This window comes from Cupressus sempervirens, chromosome 11 (assembly GCF_028749045.1).
Source record: "Cupressus sempervirens isolate cs-2001-9-10 chromosome 11, ASM2874904v1, whole genome shotgun sequence".
Classification (NCBI taxonomy): domain Eukaryota; kingdom Viridiplantae; phylum Streptophyta; class Pinopsida; order Cupressales; family Cupressaceae; genus Cupressus; species Cupressus sempervirens.
The window spans coordinates 361,639,996-361,658,668 of NC_143128.1; positions in this window are offsets into that span (position 1 = coordinate 361,639,996).

Genomic DNA, 18,673 nt, shown 5'->3' on the forward strand with positions numbered 1-18,673 from the left:
ATCCTTCCACCTTTTTTGTTCTCCTTCTTCTTCTTCTATAAAATTTTGATCAAATCCTTACCTTTGATTGCATAAAAAACTCTCATTATGCATTAAATATGCCATCTTATCAATCCTTATCTTTCATGTCCTTTGACTAATTCAAAATTCAAACTATGCCAGCCTCAAAATCAAATTTTCTCAAACTGTAACTTTTGTTGTAACTTAGCAATCATTGTGTTCTTTAGTTTGGTCATCATTGTGTAGCTCAATAGCCACTATATTGTCTCACTCGAGATCAATGTGCTTGCTCAACCAATACTACGCTTGGTCATAACTACACTTCTTCATATATTTTTTTACTAATAACTAGCGCTCAACTTCTACTTAAGTTCCTTAATCTTTTGCTTAAACTCATTCATTGACCATGCAATACTGATACTCAGTCAAGATTATCCTTTTGACTTTTTTTAACTCTTAGCTTCATCCAACTATCTTCTTCACTTAATGTATTGATTGAACAACACATTATCTTGTCAAGGACTAACTTATCAAGTGCCCACTGTATTTCTAGGATACTTAACACATCTCAACTCAACCTTTCACTAGGTCAACTCATGATGTCTTCTTTTCAAATCCTCTCCATAAATCAAATGATATGGCACTGTAGACTGTTAGTAAATGTTTCTCTAGTAGGTTTGACACTCTTTCTTACCAATAGACTTGACACCAATGACAACATTATAATTTCTCCAATTGTAGTTTCCAATAGACATTGGCTTAGTATGTAAGGGCAAAGCTACTATCTCATGGTGCTACTATCAGTGATATGTGCACAAATTAATTCCTACAACTTAGGTGAACAAAGTAACTATGGCTCCATCTCACTTCATACCAACACCAACAAGAAAAATGCATAGCAATAGTGCAATGCAATTATACACAACATATAATCATATTGACATTTCAATTGAGTTGAATCATTTAAATAAACCATTTCATAACTATTCTAAGCTTATATCAATAGAATAACAATTGAAATACCCAATAACATATATGGCACAATATATCATAAAATCCCCCTAATATAAGTTCAACAATTTTAAATGCAAAATAAAAAATAATAATCTCATAAGATATCATTATGCAATATGATCAAAATACAAATAACTAATAGGATCTAACATATAAATCAACACTACTACAGGAACTACAATAAGGTGTAGTAATCAAGTACATCACATAGTGCAACCATTGATCACATCAAAATGGTGCTCATAGAGTAACATTGTAGTAACTTCCAACTCTAGGTAACCACTAGTGCATACCTCAATGAAACCTTTTGGATGTATCATAAATCTCATAAGTTAGATACCAATCAAAACCATAGTAGACATAATCTATCAACTATATAGAGTGCATTTGATAATGTCTCATAAAAGCACAACATCAGGATAATCACCGCATCATAAGATTAGCTCAAATAATCACATAAGAGTAGAAATATACATACAAAACCAATATAAGACATATTAAATTATTTACCTAACCAACCAAAGAAACATGGTTCACGCAATAAGATATAATGCATAATAGTTGACTGATGTAATAACATAAGCTAAATCACCCTAAAGATGAAAACCACTCATGGGTCTAGCATGATCATGGAATAATAATGAACATCAAAGTTTTATCCAACAGGTTGACATTCAAAATGCAATGAGAGAAGTACTACACCATCCCTTCCAAAGACTATGCATACTCCTAGAATCATGTAAGTCAAACAAAATGAAGCACACCAAATACATGATCAAAACTAATAAAAAATAATTATTATTATCTGAATTCTCCACAAGTCTAACCAAATTTGTCCAATTTTTTAACAACCAATGCTACAAAAATAAAAATTATTAATCACACATGAAAGAGTACCAAAAACTCTCACCAAATCATCAAATAAGGAGTTCAATGTAGGAAAATACATCTACTAATAATCTTTACAATGAGAGGCATAACACAAGCCACTCTACCTCATTACGAGGTGTCTAATTGCAATATAGTGCCCACCATGATCTGTACAAAATCCAAGTACAACAAACTTACAAGTCAGACTTGGGATCATCAGGAAAAATCATCCCAAAATATTGAAAAACACTACTATACCCATCTGGAGCATTCTTAAATCCAAATAGAATCCCACTAACTCACTTACAATATCAAACAGGTCAATATTATTTATAAAAATTGCACAATTTGTAGGATTGATACATTTAACTCAAGGTATCAAGAGATATAAGTGTAGGTCAATTTGTATGACACAAACAAGATCACTCGCAACACATAGGTTCAATAGTGCACTCCTTCTTTCAAAGGGATATTCAAAGCACAACTAGAACACCAAGTATAGGATAAAATATGGTTACCATAAAGTTGAAAGCTCAACTCCATAATAAATCACATTAAATTAAGAGATGCTTAAAGATACAATGTCCTAGCCAAATTCTAGGAATATCGCTCTACAAGAAATCCTCTACCAACTTGATCTCCAATGTAGAGTCTTGTCAAGAAGGGATAAGTTAATCTCTCTCTCTCTCTCTCTCTCTCTCTCTATATATATATATATATATATATATATATATATATATATATATATATATATATATATATATATATATATATATATATATATATAATGAGATATAACTATGTGTTGTGATGTGGAGCCTAATTAGACTAGGAGATTAACTTCTCCCACTTTATTCGTCATAGTTTTTGGCCCATATTATTACTATGAGGGTTTGGGGACAACTCCCCCAAGACGAGGTTGAGGAGCACCACCCTTGTGGGTGTTTTCGAGGGTAGCACCCCTAAAAGCTCAAACTAACTTTATTATTGTAAAAGGTGTCAGTTGTTATTTTTTCTATTTGATGAATTATTCTAGCCCTAATTTTGTAAGTGGCAAAAAATATTGTATAAAATGGCTTAGGGTTAAGGATTTTATAATGTATGACGAGATTGTAGCTTCTTGTGGCAGTATTGAGTTATAAGGGATTGTGGATTACAATCACTGGATAATATTAATATTGGACTTACTGTTGGTGGATGTAGCCTGGGGATTGGGTGAACCACATGAAATCTTTGTGTCTTGTGTTCTCTTCTATGCTATTTATTTTTCTAATACTGGTTATATTTTCATGTAATTGTTAATTTTATCCATGGTTAATCCTTACAAGTGATATTAGAGTGAGGTGTTGTCATATTTTTAAGCTATCCTTTGCAAGAAGTTCTCATAGTTGAGTGGGAGTCTCACAGTCGAGTGGGAGCGATGGTATATGAGGGTAAGCTTAAGGTTGAGAATTTTAATGGGAAGAACTTTTAGCTATGGAAAATGTGAATGGAGGACTATCTTTATTAGAAGGATTTATGACAACCATTAGAAGGAAAATCTAAGAAATTGACAACTATGACAGATGAGGACTAGGATAGTTTGGACAAAAAGGTAATTGGAAGTATTCATTTATGCCTAGCATAATGGAATTTAATATTACAAAAGAAAAGATGACTTAAGACTTGATGCAAACTCTAACAAGGTTGTGTCAAAAGCCCTCCACTTCAAACAAGGTATTTCTCATGAAGCATTTTTTTAATATGAAGATGATAGAAGGTGGATCTATTGCAAATCGGTTAAATGAGTTTAATACAATTACCAGTTAATTATCTTCTGTAAATGTTAATTTTGATTAAGAAATTAGGGCTCTCTTGATTTTGTGTTCTTTGCCTAAAAGTTGGAATGGTTTGGTGATGATTGTGAGTAATTTTATTTATGGATCTAATACCCTCAAATTTGATGATGTAATTGGTGTTATTATGAGCGAGAAACTCATAAGAAAAGCTTAGGCATAACTACATCAAGGAGTGCATTGAACACACAAAGAAAAGACATAACGAATAAGTGAAGAAAAAAATCTAGAAATCATGGGAAATTAAGAGGAAAATTGAAGGGAAGATGTCTCAATCTAGGGGACCAAGAGATTGTTAGTACTGTGGAAAACTAGGGCACAAGAAGAAAGATTATTGGACTCGAAAGAACAATGAAGGAGACAAACAAGATGGAAACAAGGAAGCAAATGTGGTAAGTAACAAATTTGAATAGGACACTTTGCTTCTTTCTTTACAAAGTATTGATGATTCATGAGTTTTAGATTCTGGAGCTTCATTTCATGCTACTCCCTATAGAGGTTATTTTATTGATTGTGTCCAAGGGGATTTTAGGCTAGTTTATTTGGGCGATAATGAACCCTATCAGATTATTGAAGCTGGCATAATTAAGATTAAGTTGTAGAATGAGAATCATTGGCTACTACAAGAGGTAAGACATGTTCCAAGATTGAGTAGGAATGTAATTTTAGCTAGGCAACTAGGAGATGAGGGTTGCATAGTTACTTTTAATGATAAAAATTGGAAGGTTTCAAAAGATTCCCTTGTAGTAGAAAAAGGTTTGAAAGTAGGCACCTTATATCTTTGTACAGGTCATATTGTTCCTTCTACTTTAATTATTTCAAAGAAAAATGAATGTTCAGGAACAATTGGTACAATTGAGTAGGGAGAACAAACAGTTGCTATAGATTCTAATACATCTCTATGACACAAAAAACTTGGGTACATAAGCAAGAAAGGTATGAAATTACTTCATTTAATAAAAATTTTACCAGGTCTGAAATGTGTCAATATGGATTTCTATGAATTTTTTGTGTATGGAAAAAAAAAGAGAGTGAGTTCTATGAAAAGTGCGAAGGAAAATAAAAAAGAGAAATTAGAGCTTGTGCATACAAATGTATGAGGATAAACTCATGTATCTCCCCTTGGTGGCTCTCATTATTATGTTACATTTATTGATGATGCAACTAGGAAATTATGGGTTTATTTCCTTAAATAGAAATATGATGTATTTCAAACTTTTAAAAAATGAAAATGCTTGGTTGAGAATGAGGATGGTAAGAAGATAAAATGTCTCAAATCTGATAATGGTGGTGAGTATTGCAATAAAGAATTGGAATATTATTGGTCCACTAATGGTATTCATAGACAAAAAACTATTCTAAGGACTCTGTAGGAAAATGAAGTGATTGACTGCATGAACAAGACAATAATGGAGCATGCAAGGAGAATGAGGTTGCACGTTGGGCTACCCTTAAATATGTGGGTAGAGGCTATCAGTACTGATGTATATTTGATCAATATAGGTCCCTCTACTCCTTTGGGTTATGGTATTCTAGAGGAAGCATGAATTTGTAAGAAGGTGAGTTATTCTTTTCTCAAAACCTTTGGTTGTGAAGCATTTGCACATATAGATTATGAAAACAGAACCAAGTTGGAAACTAAGTCAAAGAAATGTGTATTTTTTGGATATGACATTGATTACTTTGGTTATAGGCTTTTGGATTTTCTAAATTGTAAAATTGCAAGAAGCGTGAATGTCATATCCAATGATAAAGTGGTGTACAAAGATCTATTACAACATCATGAGAAGAAAGAAAATGATTATGTAGTGTTGGATGATACACAAAAGGGTGATGTTCTAGAAGTCCCTCATGCTCTACAACAACAAATACCACACACCCCAATGAATACTAGACACTCAACAAGGCTTAGTAGACCTCCATAAATATTTTCTTCCTCATTGTATTCTATTTTATTAACAGATGTTGGTGAACCTGAATGTTATGATCAAGTTGTGCAGGTGGATACAAAGATTCTATGAGAGTCTACAATGACTAAAGAAATGGAGTTCTTGCTGAAAAAGTAGACTTGGGATTTATGTGAGTTGCTTGCTAGTAAAATGACTTTACATAATAAATGGGTTTACAGGTTGAAAGAACAAGATGAAGGTAAGAAAAGATTCAAAGTCAGGTTGGTTGTAAAAGGATTTGCACAGAAAAAGGGAATTGATTTTGATGAGATATTTTCTCTTGTTAAAATGACTTCTACTCACATTGTTTTAATTATTGTGGCTATTGAAGATTCTCCATTGGAGCAGTTTGATGTTAAAACAACTTTTCTTCATGGTTGTTAGGATGAAGAAATATATATGGTACAACCATAGGAATTTGAGGTCAAAGGTAAGGAGAACTTAGTCTACAAATTGAAGAAAAGTTTATATGGCTTGAAGCAAGCTCTTCAACAACAATATCTTAAATTTGACAGTCTTATGCATGAACATGGATACAATAAGTGTCATTCAAATCATTATGTTTATTTTAAGAGGTTGGATAATGACAACTATATTATTTTATTCTTATATGTTAATGATATGCTTGTAGATGGGTCTAGCATGGATCACATTAAGAGGTTAAAAGAACAGTTAGCACATTCATTTGCTATGAAGGATTTGGGGGTAGCAAAACAATTCTTGTTACGAAAATTTGCAGAGATAGGAAAAATTAAAAAATTGGCATTATCTTGGGATAATTATATTGAAAAGGTGTTGCAGCATTTCTCTATGGAGAATGCCAAAGCTGTCAACACAGCTTTGCCTGGTCATTTGAAATTGACTAAGGAGATGTGTCTAAAGACATAAGATAGGGAGAATAAGATGTTCAATGTACCTTATGCTTTAGTTGTAGGGAGCTTAATGTATGCCATGGTATGTACTAGGTTAGATATTGCACATGCAGTCAGAGTTATTAGCAGACATATGAGTTATCCTAGAATTGAGCATTGGAATGAAACTAAATGGATTCTCATATATTTGAGAGGAACATCCAATAAGTGTTTACACTTTGGGGGCTCTACTACTGACTTATAGGGATATGTTGACTCAGATTTGGCACGAGATATTGACATCAGGTAGAGTACTAGAGGTTATGTATTTACTATTGGTGGGACAATAGTGAGTTGGATTTCTCGGTTGTAGAAGGTTAATGCTTTATGCTCTATAGAAGAAGAGTATGAAATAAATATAAAAGGCCTCTACCAATTACTTGTTACACACACAGGTACTTTAATATGTTTGATTATATTGTAACATATAATAGTTATATTTTTCTTAATGTAAATAAATAAAAATATAAAAAATAATTTTTAATTAATAATTATAATTTTTTTCTCAAAATTCATTTTGATTTTATTGAAAAAATAAAGAAACATTGCATAGAGTGTGTAAGTGTTTCAAAACCAGCTTTAGGCTTACAATGATGGATTTATCACTATAAATAATCCAACCAAAAGCCTAGCAACTATACTAGCTTACATACTCATTCCATGAGTTCTACCACTGTCATTACACAAATATTTATAATTTAACATCACTTTCCCAAAATTGGGAGTTCAATGAAGCTTTAACACCACAAAAATTAGAGAATCATAAAAACATACATTTCATCCTTGACAATTAGAACTTCATCAATGATAAAATTCTTCAGACTTGCAATATACATAAGTTTCATTCCTTCTTGATTGTCTTGCAATTCACCATTATGCAATTTACCAAAAAAAGGGATCCAATCCCACTTCTAACCAGTCCTTTGTAAAATGCTATAGCCCATCAAATCTTCCAACAACATAGGTAATAAAACTTTTTCCATGAAGAGTGGTCTTCCAAAAATCCAAACCATTCTTACACTTCAAAAATAGCCTAGACTACTTAGCAATTTGACGGTTTTTACAAAAGCTTCAAAGAAAAATAAACAAGAGACATCATCCCAATCAAACCAAACACCAAAACATCAAAGGGAGAAGAGAGATCGTCCATACATCACCTAAGGGCACAAGGGACAAAGCCCTAGATTCTTGCTCTAAGCATGGCATTAATTCAAGCCTCAAACTAGTCTTCCTCACCTTTGTTTGTTTCCTCCCTTCCATGCCTAAACTCTTGAAACCTCTTTTTATATTCTAACCATCCCATGTGGGGCATCATCTGTGTAATTTCCTCATCAATAATCTATTGTATAACCAATAATTTAGGGTAAACCACACTTTCCTTACCTCCTTGAATCTTTTATGCCCCAACCTTTCATCAAACCTCCAAACAAATGCAATGTACTTCATGCCTATAATTTTTCAATTCAACTATGCTTCTCTCCTAGGTTAATTCCAATGCCAAGAATTGAGGCCTCAAGATTTTCATCTAAACCTAACGATGCTCTAGAAGAAACCAACTTTGTCATCATAAATCTAACTATGTCTTTACCTTCACCCAATTATAGTGCCTATGCCATAATCATTGAATAAATGTCTATGTTGGTGTGATGCCGGTTTTCATGTAATGCCCACTCATAGTTTGCTTTTCTATTCTAATTGCCAAACTCTTTTACACTTATTTCATGCATGTGCTAGTATTAGAGATATTTTAATTACAGTCATATGACATTATTCTGTGGCTTAATTTTATATCAAGGTTGATTACATTTCATAATAAAGATGCTTTAATGACTTCTAGTTAGTGAATGCAATTTCTTTCATGATGATGTCTTATGTTGTATCTTTAAAAGATGATTATTGTGTATTTGGAATATTGTGTACTTGTGAGTATTTATGGTACTTACCTCATACTTGCATGTGTATGGTGTGCATGTCTAAATTGCTAGGATGAGTGTACCCTATCGCAATAACTCAATAGAAAGAATGAGGAGATTGTTGGGTACAATTGTTAATTGTGTATTGTCTTTGATGTTACACAAATGTCATATCAACCATCAGACAGAGTCTACCGAGCTCAGATGGTTAGCAAAGCAATTTATAGTGACTACTGAGCATTCCTAAACATTACAAAATAGGTTAGCTTTTACCGAGCTCACTCAGTAAGGGAAGGAAGGTTAGCTTTTACCAAGCTCACTCGGTAAGTGAAGGAAGGTTAGCTTTTACTGAGCTCACTCGGTAAGCGAAGGAAGGTTAGCTTTTACCGAGCTCACTCGGTATAAGAAGGAAGGTCAGTGTTTACCGAGTTAACTCGGTCTCCGAAGGAAGTTGCAAGGTTTGCAGTGTTTACCAAGCTTCACTTTGTTGACATTGGGGAAACCATTCTGGAGCAGTGGTCACCAAGCTGGGTCGGGCAACAAAGAATTTTATTGTTCTAAAGAATTAAGTTTAATTGTCTTGTGCAACCGACTGATTTATGTTTTTCAATTGTTGTAACTTGTAATTGAGCCGACTTGACAATCTGTAAGGTATATATGAAAGGTCAAGTTGTGAATTTAAAAGGAGAGTATGAATGTGGATACATAAGAGTGTGAATGTATGAATGAGCGAATACTGAATATATGAGTGAATGTTGAGGAAGGATTAGATGTCCTTATGAAGCTGCAAAGTTGCATTCGATCAGTGAAGATCTAGTGAAGCTGAAAAAAGATCTGTATTCAACAAAGATAAGTTGCATATATTTCAGATCACTTCATTGTTGCTTTCTAATCATTGTAACAGTGATTCAAAACCTCTCAATAGAGTTGGTTTGACAGCTATTTTGTAAATCCTCTAACAAGGTGACAATTCAGTTGAATTGTTTTAAAGACCTCTAACAAGGCCACTTCTAACAGGGTGATCAAATCCTCTAACAGGGTCACACCTAACAGTGTGTTTTGTAACCTTTAACAGGGTTGGCTCCTAACAGGGCTCACTTCAAAAGAGTGAAAATTGGTAACTAGTTACTTGGTGGTTTTTCCCAAATTGGGTTTCCACGTTAAATCTGGTGTCTCTTGTGTTCATCTTATTTCTTTATGCATGCATGTTAATCACTCTAAATGCTTAATAAGTTAACATAACATCTATCAAGTTTCAACATTTATTTGTGTGGTTACCGAGTGTTAGCAGCAACTTTATTTTAAGACATCTAAGGATCTATGGATTCATTTTGTTGTAACTGATTCACCCCTTCCCTCTTAGTTACTCCATCTCTATTTCCAACAGAGATAATGTTAAGATCCAATCCCAACCATAGCGTAATTACTTGTTCTGAGAAGGATTTGTATCTGTCTATCTACCATTTTTGAAACCCATGAGTGATCTTTGCATGTGTGGTTTGATGTTGTATTCTAGTTGGTTTTGCTCATATGGTTTATTGGTAGATGACTTAATTATGAGGCTTGGATTTAATCTTAGATATTTGAATTATTAAATGTTATTTGGTTAAAAAGGAAAATATTAAAATAAGATGTTATTTTAATGCATTGGAAATTATTTAAATATATGTTTAATTTAAAAGTCTAATTTAGAAAATTAGACTAAAATAATTAAAATATTAAATAATATTAAAATATTTAATTAATATTGATTTAATAATTAGAGTTGCATTGAAATAATGCACTTTAATTATCACCATTAACTAAAATAATAAATATTGCTTTTAAAGTGCTTGCATTAAATAATAAAGCGGGGAAATAAAATGAAAGGATATATTAATTTTAAAAGTGGGTTAAGTGTGCATGAAAGGACTAATTAATTAAAGTAATTATTATTTTATGGATTTTTAGAAATTAGAGGTAAAATTCCTAGTTAGGGTTATTGTTCTTTATTAGAGGGTTCATAGGTCATTTACACACACAAGTTTTGGGGAGCAAAGTTTGGATTTGAAGTAGAAGAATTATTGGAAGCTCGAAGGGTTTTGGATTAGCAAGGGTTTCACTAGATTGTCCAAGTTATTAACATCATATTAAGGTAGGGTTTGAAACTTGTGGCAGTAAATTTATTTGAAAAAATCTGTATTCTTTGTCTTCTTGAGCGTTTGCGATTTGGTTGTTTGGTTTACTATATTAACTTGGATATATGCACATGATAAAAAAATTTGTATCTAGATTGGAGGAATTGGAAAACTTGTTCATTATGAAACCTTGAATGAAATTCTACAGAAGAAAATTATAGAGAAAACAAATTAAATTGATTAGGATTTGATTCAAAAATTCCACAAATCTAATCTACAGATTGGTTGTATCACTTTCCTTAAAATTATATATATACTTTCAAAATTATGAAACAATTCTATGACATATATATGGAAAGTTTTTTGAGAAATAAAACAACAATCATCTATTTTATTTAAAAGAAAGATGCATGATCAAGTAACCATATTTTTAGTTGTAGGCAAGAGCCTACAACACAACGGTAAATTGCAGCCTCTTATTGAAGAGGTCTTGGGTTCGAACTACTTGCAAATTAATAAATAATAATAATAATTAATAACAACACATAATAATTAATCTCGGCTACGACCTCTTACCGATAAAAAAAACACCATATTTTTAGTTGTGAATTTATCATCCTTTTTAATTTAAAATATTAAAATAAATAAAATAAATAAAAATATTCATTTTCTAAATAATTTTCTTTTATCAAAGAGGAATTAAAAGGCATATTTATCAGGTTGACTTGCAATTCAAAATATAAGGGGGTTTGAGAATAGTGGGGAAATCACCTTACTTAGGCAAGACTGAGGGTACTTGGAGGAAAAGGGAATAAGGGTCATCTTCTTTATTCTATTCATAAATGTTTTTTAGACCATGCCCGCATACTAGCAACTAACCTTAGACCCAAAATAGGTATTGGTAACTAGATATTGGTTCGCTTTTATTCTTTGATATATGAACATGTTAGTCAAATAAACAAATATAATATATACACAAATATATACAGTTCTAAAATAAGGTTTTATAAAAAAAGAGGCCAAAACATACTATTTATGTAGTTTGGAAATAATGCACTAAAAATAAATGTGGGGACTTTAAAAAAAATAGATTTAAAAATGAAACTCCTTCCGTATTTGCAATTTGTTTAAGTGTAGACATTTTTCCTTTAATTGGAGGGATTGGTTTTAGCGAAAATAACATATAGAGGAGTAATAAATAAAGTGCAAATTTTGTATAAATATACCCACTTCATTCTCATGTGGGAATGAGAAGGATGGGGTGGGACCACCATCCCTCCCAAAAAAAAGTATTTATTTTTTATAGTAAAAAGATAATTGTAATATTTTTATCATATGAGATTAATACATGTTTTTAATTGTAGTTAAGTTTGTTAGATATTTTATATTGTAATATTATTCTATTCTTATTTAGTGTAATATTATTATTTCTTACCTAGATTTTCTTTTTTATTGGTAAATGTATATATTATTTTAATATCAACAAGAGAGGATTACACTAGGATTGCCATGCGAGCCTTGACCAATCTGACTCACACCTCAAAACCCACAAGCCACCGCCATGACTACCCACAAATACACAAGACTATTTCCAATCACAAGCCATACATGCCAAAATATGGTTGGAATTACAAACATTAGACCAAAAATAATAGAACCACAACCATGAACTTCCCATAAAAACCAATGATATCGAAAACCAGACAAACCCGACCCACCAAAAACTAGAGGAAATGTGGTCGTTTGAACCACTTTGTTTCATCATCCTGAGAGAAATTGGGAATAACAACACCATGCACAAACTTTCCTTTTCCACCATGGGTACTTGCACAAATGGTAGATTCACCCTTGTCCTCCAACAAAGAGATGTCGACCTTCAATATTTCCTTCTACTCTTCAACCAAGCCAACGACACCTTCCTTACCCTTTTCCTGCACTTGCCTTAGAGGGATTTGGTGATGCACCATAGGCTGGCCCCACTCATCTCTTGGCACTATAGATTTCACCATTTTGGACTTTCTCTTTTGGGAGTTGGTTTCAAAGTTAAGAGCCCTAGCTTGAGCCAAATAGAGCAAGTAGAACATGGGTTTCCACCATCCACGTCAAGCAATTAACATGTGTACAATAGGAGGGTCCTTTGAAGACCAAATCAAGAGTGGTTGGAATTCATCCAGCTCATCACCTATCATGCGCCATGGATGATTGCCCATGTACAGACCTAACCCAATCTCAATCCTCTGCACAACATCCTCGACCCCCTCATCCCACTTTGTAACGAAGCAATCTTGAGCCATGAGCTTGAATTTCATCTTTGAATCAGCTACCATCAACCCCAACACCAAGAAAAAAGAGGAAATGTCCAAGTTTGATTGTGGTTTGAGATCATTATTCAGATACTCCTCACTAAAGATCAACTGGATTGCTTCCTAGAAGATATTGTCATCCAATTTGAACACATTGTATAATCGTTTGATAGAGATCGCATCCTTGAAGGCTAGAATTTGACTAGTAGTCTTCAAAGAGAAGTTTGATAAACAGAGAATAAAAAATAGAGCACAGAGAACAACAGCTGAAAAATAGAGCAAAAATTTGGCAGCAGAGTTAGAATAAAATGAACAGATATGGACACTAAAAGAGACATAATTTTATTAACAAGCACATTGCAATATTGTTTGTTACATCCATATGTGAGGAGTCTTTTCTTTTATAGACTTCCAATAGACTTCTAGAGAGTTCTATAGAAGCTATGGAGAGAAGGACAGAAAGATCTAGAGCTAAGTAGATATTTCTAGAATTTGCAATAAATGTTCAGTTGTCGATCACTTTTAATAAACATTATTCTAACGCCCCCCAATAATGTTTATTTGGAGAGGATAGGAACTTCCTTGAGTTGTAATAGATCTCTAATTTTAGTAATTTTTATAATAAACAATGCTTTTGTAAATATATCAACAACTTGATCTTTTGTTCCACAAAGTTGAAGTTCCATCTCTTGACTTTCAATTAGATCTCAAACAAAATGTTGATGCACTTCTATATGCTTGGATCTTGTATGATATACCAAATTCTTTGCTAGCTTGATAATACTTTGGTTGTCACAAAATATTATAGTTGGTGAGCCTTGTAGATGGTGCAATTCTTCAAGTAATCATCTAAGCCACAATGCCTCTTGAGATGCCTTTGATGAACCAATATATTCAGCTTCTGTAGATGAAAGTGACATCGTTGATTGCTTCTTGCTGCTCCATGAAATTGGTCCCGATCCAAGATGAAAGATATATCCTGAAGTTAACTTTCTATCATCAATGTCACATGCATAATCAGAATTTGTATATCCAACTAAGATAGGATCTCCTCCATATTTGTATTTAATGCCAAGCTAGTAAGTGCACCTAATGCATCTTAATATTCTTTTGGCTACTTTCCAATGTTCAATATGTGGATTTTCCATGTACCTAGATACAATACCAACTGCATATGCAATATCTGGTCTAGTTATGGTAAGATACAAAAGATTTCCAACAAGTTGCCTATACAATTTTCCATCCACCTTCCTTTGAGTAGAGTTAGCACTCAACTTTAATCCTACTTCACATGGTGTAGTACATGGTTTACAATCACTCATATTAAATTTCTTTAGCACATTAAGAGCATATTTAGTTTGAGAAAGCATGATCCTTCCTTCTTCTTGCCATACTTGTATGCCCAAAAAGTTGTGCATTAGTCCTAAATCAGTTATTTCAAAAACTTGTTTGAGTTGATATTTAGTTATCTCAATATCATGCATATGAACTCCTATAATAATCAAGTCATCCACATACAATATAATGATAACAACTTTATTGTCACTATATTTTATATACACATCTGGATCAACTTTACTTCTTTTAAATCCAACATCTAGAAAGTATTTATTTATTTTTGAGTACCATGCCCTTGGTGCTTGCTTAAGACCATAGAGTGATTTTCTTAATCTACATACCAATTTTTCTTCACCATATTTAATAAATCCTTATGGTTTTTGCATGTAAATTTCTTCCTTTAAATCACCATGCAAAAAAGCACTTTCTACATCCATTTGAAAAAAATTCCAACTGAACTTTGCAACTAAAGCAACTATTGTACGAATGGAAGTCATCTTAGCTACTGGAGCAAAGGTTTCAATATAGTCTATACCTTCTTCTTGTGAGAAACCTTTAGCTACTAACCTTGCTTTGTATTTTTCAATAGCTCCATTTGATGTGAACTTGGTTCTATAGGTCCACTTGCAACCAACCACATTTTTGCCTTCTGGAAGTGTTGTTAGTTCCCATGTTCCATTCTTTATCAAAGAATTGTATTCTTCTTGCATAGCCGCTTCCCATTCATCTTTTCCTTTTGCTTCTTCATACATGCTTGGAGTGTCAACCGGCATCACCTTGGTCATGAGAGCATAGTTAGCAAATATATTTCTATGACCTTATTGATAAATTTCTTGGATGCTTCTAAATTTTCTTGAATTTTCATTATCAGTTTCACTTGATTCTTCAACTTGAGTCTCTTCCCATATAGTAGTTTGCACACCTTGGCTTTGACTATTGGTAGAAGTAGATTTTTCTTCATCAATCAAAATTGGAAAGAAAGATAATGTTGGAGAGTCATCATTCTTAACATCTTCATCAAACCAAATATTTCTTTTAATATAGATTTCATTTGTTTTGGGATTGTATAACCTATATCCTTTTGATTCCTCACTATATCCAACCATTATGCACTTCTCACTCTTCTTCTCAAGTTTGCTCCTTCTTTCATCAGGAAAGTGAGCATATGCATTGCAACCAAAAATTCTAAAATGAGATACTATAGGTTTTCTTCCACTCCATGCCTCTTCTGGTGTTATGTTCAAAACTACCTTAGTAGGTGTTCTATTCAAGATATATACAACAATATGAATTGCTTCAACCCAAAATTTAGCTTCTAGATTTCTAGAATGAAGCATACACCTAGCCATTTCTATTATAGTTCTATTTTTCCTTTCAACAACCCCATTTTTTTGGGGTGAATAAGAGATAGTTGATTCCTTCTTTATGCCATGTTCTTTACAAAAATCTAAAAAAGCCTTGTTCATGAATTCAATCCCTCTATCAGTTCTTATTATCTTTAAACACTTTCCACTTTGTTTTTCAATCAAAGCTTTAAACTCTATAAACTTTTGAAACACTTCATCTTTCTTTTGTAAAAATACACCCAAATTCTTCTACTATAATCGTCTATAAAGGCGATCCTCCAATTGATGGTGTTTTAAAAGGACCCATTACATCACTATGAACTAAATGTAGAGGAGTTTTTGCTCTTCGTGATTTACCTTGAGGGAAACTTTCCACATGTTGTTTTCCTATTGTACATTCTTCACATACCTTGGGACTTAATGATATCTTTGGAAGCCCATGCACCATTTGTAATCTCTCCATAAGCTTGAGACTTTGAAAATTGACATGCCTCAAATGCTCATGCCATAACCTGCTCATATCATCATATTAGGCAATAGCACACATATGTTTATCTCCACATTTAGAAGTAAATTCTTGAAAATTATATAATCCATTCTCCATTTTACCAATTGCAATAACTCTATAATTATCATTGACATCCTTGATTAAGCACTTATCATTATATAATTCTATTTTATGTCCTTGACTTACAATTTGAGATACTGAAAGTAGATTTGTTTTTAATTCAGGGACTAACTTCACATTTTTGAACAGATCATTATCAGCTTTGACATCACCAGACCCTTTAACTTCTAAAGCACTATTATCCCGCAAATATATTTTCTCGATATTATTTTCACTTATTGATTCAAATTGATTCTTATTATGACACATGTGTTGTGTAGCACTAGAATCAATAACCCAATCATCTTTGAAAGTATTGTTTTATTTAAGTGCAACACAAAATGCATTTCTTTTAGAATCACCAAATTTTGGAGAATTATTTATCTTTTTTTCTGTATCTCTCTTCTTCTTGAAACATTCATTTGCCTTATGACCCATTTTACCACAATAATGACATTTCCATTTACTTTTGTTATGATCTATAGATGAAACACTCTTATTTTCATACTTCCAATTTTGTTCGTTAGATTGATTATCTTGTGATTCTTATAAATATTGTTTTCCTTTCATTACAAATGCTTGAGATTCACCATCGAATGATTCTTTTTCTTTAACTTGTCTTTTTTCTTCTTGAACTAACTTAGCACACAATTCTTTAGATTTAATACTTTTTAATTTATCCACAGTATCTAAACCCCTTATAAATGATTGATAAGATCCTTAAAGACTTTGTAGTATAATTTGCACAAAATCTCTATTTTATATATATATATATATATATATATATATATATATATATATATATATATATATATATATATATATATATATATATATATATATATATATATATATATATATATATATATCTTTTCCAAGAGAAGCAAGCTCATGCTTCTTTTCCTTTAACTTACTTAAATGTGGGACTATCTCTTGTGAGCTTGATAATTTCATATTATATAACTTAGTAGTGCGAGATAAGATCCGTACATCACCTAAATTTTGATATAAATCCTTCAAAATTTTCGATAATTTTACTCCACTTCTCTCATTATGAACTTTTGGAAAAACCTCTTCTGAGAGTGTGAGCTTGATCAGTGCTGCTGCCTTCTTGTCCCTTTTATCCCAGTTATCTTGATCCTTTCTTGGATTTGTTAGCCTCTATTCACTACTAGTCACAATATCATAACAATTCTGAAGAGTTAGAGTGATTTCGACATGAGATACCCAATCATAATAATTTTTCCCATTTAAGTTAATTGTAGACAAAGTCACACCATGTGATTCCATAGTCAAATTCTTTCATTTTTGGCTGAGAATGAAAGAAATTTCAAAAAGCTTTGATGCCCAAATTGAAATTGAAAAGTTCTCACCAAATTTTGAAAGAGTTCTTTCCCTTGTTGTAGTTTTCTTTTGCCCCCAAACAAATTGTTGCTCACTCCTTGGTTACAGCCTGCAAGTGTAAAGATTCACACAAAAAAAAAACACATATATTCACAGCCTAGAAACTAAGAGTGCTTTGATACCATGATAAACTGAGAATAAAAAACAAAGCACAGAGAACATCAATTGAAAAATAGAGCAAAAATTTGGCGGCAGAGTCAAAATAAAATTAACAGATATGGACACTAAAAGAGACAAAATTTTATTAACAAGCACATTGCAATATTGTTTGTTACATCCATATGTGAGGAGTCTTGTCTTTTATAGACTTCCAATAGACTTCTAGAGAGTTCTGCAGAAGCTATGGAGAGAAGGAGAGAAAGATCTGGAGCTAAGTAGATATTTCTAGAATTTGCAATAAATGTTTAGCTACCGATCACTGTTAATAAACATTATTCTAACAACTCCTCATTAAAGATCAACTGGATTCCTTCCTAGAAGATATTGTCATCCAATTTGAACACATTGTGTAATCGTTTAATAGAGATCACACCCTTGAATGCTAGAATTTGACCAATAGTCTTCAAAGAGAAGTTTGCTTCCATCTTTGATCATCAAAACCTTAGCCCTCAATTTCTTGCAAATTATGGATGCAAATGTTTGTAGTGAAGCAAGATTTAAAATCACGCATGGTCTCTAGAGGGTTCAAACATAACTCCTACATGATGTTGATTCAATATTTCACATGATCTCGTACATAGAATTAACCTTTCAAGTTAGCCAACCAGTGATCCCACCTCCATCTCAATAACATGGTCTTCCCATTGTATTAAAAAGATGCCAATAACAAATTCTGCATCATAATTTATAAGGATCATCATTCCACAATCAATTTAATCCTAATGTGGCATAGTTTCCCACAAGATTGTGTAGATATCACATGCCTAACTCATGTGAAAATCATTTTTGCAAGCATCAACTGGCCTACTCATTGTCCTTGCTCATCTTTTTGGTTACATGTCCAAGTCAAATGATGAGATGGCATTGAAGTCTTCCAATAATTTGAAGTTATCTTTGATAGAGCCCA